Source organism: Octopus bimaculoides, chromosome 1 (genome assembly GCF_001194135.2).
Source record: "Octopus bimaculoides isolate UCB-OBI-ISO-001 chromosome 1, ASM119413v2, whole genome shotgun sequence".
Lineage (NCBI taxonomy): Eukaryota > Metazoa > Mollusca > Cephalopoda > Octopoda > Octopodidae > Octopus > Octopus bimaculoides.
The window spans coordinates 121934945-121937055 of NC_068981.1; the positions used below are offsets into that span (position 1 = coordinate 121934945).

A 2111-nucleotide genomic window follows, 5' to 3' on the forward strand; every position below is an offset into this window, starting at 1 on the left:
TATGAATTCGATAATTAAACAGCATTTATTAGATATAATATTACATAAGTTCCATTCGCAATGTTTTGCAGCGGAAGTATAAGAGAATAGAAATTACAGTTTTGTGTGACAAATAGTTAATGAGTGCCTATATTTCATGTCTCCCGTGTTGTAATGTATTTCATTTTTAAAGAGCAGCTCCAATGAAGAAAAAGAAAACCCCGCATAACTTCAACGTTAAAAGACAAATATAGTTGTTGATTTTGTGGTGGTGTAGGAGCAGTATATATAAAAAAATATTGAACACCATTTCTAGTCTAATCGCACGTCTATCTTTTTATAATAACATCCACCCAGTCTAATATAAAATAAGACAGAACTAAAGAAATGAAAATTAGTTATGTGTACTTAACACTCGAATTGTAGTTGTGAACATAAGATAATCTAAAAATGCCAAGATTGATTCTTTCACATTTCTCACTTGCACGCAAGAAAGAAAGCAAGATATCGGAAGATGCGTGTTGTTAAAAGAAGCATTCTTGAATGGCGAAGATATGTTATTTAATGGATATTCTACCACCTGTGAGATTATGTCAGCAAGACTTACAGTTATCAGACAACACTTTTACACGAAGAATACTTGTAATTTCAACAGACATGCACATTTAGCTGAAGAACGACTTGATAACACGTGACTACTTCTAACTATAATTTGATGATTCAGCATATATATATATCAAACAGCACAGTTGATAGACGTTGTAAGCATATTTAGTTGTTTCTCTACACAAGAAGAGACATTGAAAATATTGCCCATGATGCAGTAAGCACCAGATGAGTATAGTCATAGCACATTCAAACTATATGCCTCTGCATATGCATTCTGCAATTTCCTTTAAAGGGACACTAGCAATCTTTGATACATTATTTCTTTTCGCATAGTACACGAATCCATTCCAAACATTATAGCATTTTATTGGGCTAACTCTCAAGGAGGTTGGCAATTGTATAATGCATATATTTAGGCATGCCGTGAGTTTTGTTATAAAAGTAATCATCCCTATTAGAGCATCTCGTCTGCAACACTAGTTACACAAAGCATTACTGAAGATACATCACATCATCTTATCTTAGACTACATATGTAAGTATGCAGGTTCTGTAAAAGTAGATAAAGAGATGAAAGATTTACTCAAAGACAACGAACGAAATAAGTAACTATTACTGGCAGATGAGTTTGAGGTGCTTTTTACAGTGAGGACGGACAAATTGATCAAAATAAACCTGTAGCATCAATGAAAAGATGCATGCGTATCAGTCACTAATGTTTCCAATACGAATAAATGTATAGAGTAATATTGACGTCTTCAAAAACAAATTCAGAATTAGTTTAAACTGATTAAACAGGCATCTATGAGATAGAATCAATGAACACATTTTGTAAATCGGTTTTCATGTAATATATATATATATATATATACTCTTTCACTTGTTTCAGTCATTTGACTGCGGCCATGCTGGAGCACCGCCTTTAGTCGAGCAAATCGACCCCAGGACTTATTCTTTGGAAGCCTAGTACTTATTCTATTGGTCTCTTTTGCCGAACCGCTAAGTTATGGGGACGAAAACACACTAGCATCGGTTGTCAAGCGACGTTGGAGGGACAAATACAGACACAGAAACACACACATACGCATATATATATATATACATATATACGACGGGCTTCTTTCAGTTTCCGTCTACCAAATCCACTCACAAGGTTTGGGCGGCCCGATGCTATAGTAGAAGACATTTGCCCAAGGTGCCACGCAGTGGGACTGAACCCGGAACCATGTGGTTGGTAAGCAAGCTACTTACCACACGGCCACTCCTGCGCCTAGTATGCGATGCTTACAACACCTAGGTTTCTCAAGCGGTCACCCATCTAAGTACTAAGTAGGCTCGACGTTGCTTAACTTCAGTGATCGGACGAGAACCGGTGCTTTCAGCGTGATATGGCCGTAAGCCATATATAAATATGTATATTTATATACATATATATATATATATGTATATATATATATTTATGTATATATATATACATACATATATATATATATATATATATATATATATATATATATATATATA

At 34.7% G+C, this 2111-nt stretch overlaps 1 non-coding gene across 1 annotated transcript; it reads right to left on the bottom strand.

The window, feature by feature from the left end:
- Positions 1-1868: 1868 nt before the first annotated feature.
- On the bottom strand, positions 1869-1987 carry LOC128250163 (5S ribosomal RNA). Its single transcript, XR_008266274.1, has one exon. It is a non-coding gene; the product is annotated as a 5S ribosomal RNA (ribosomal RNA).
- Positions 1988-2111: the final 124 nt, after the last annotated feature.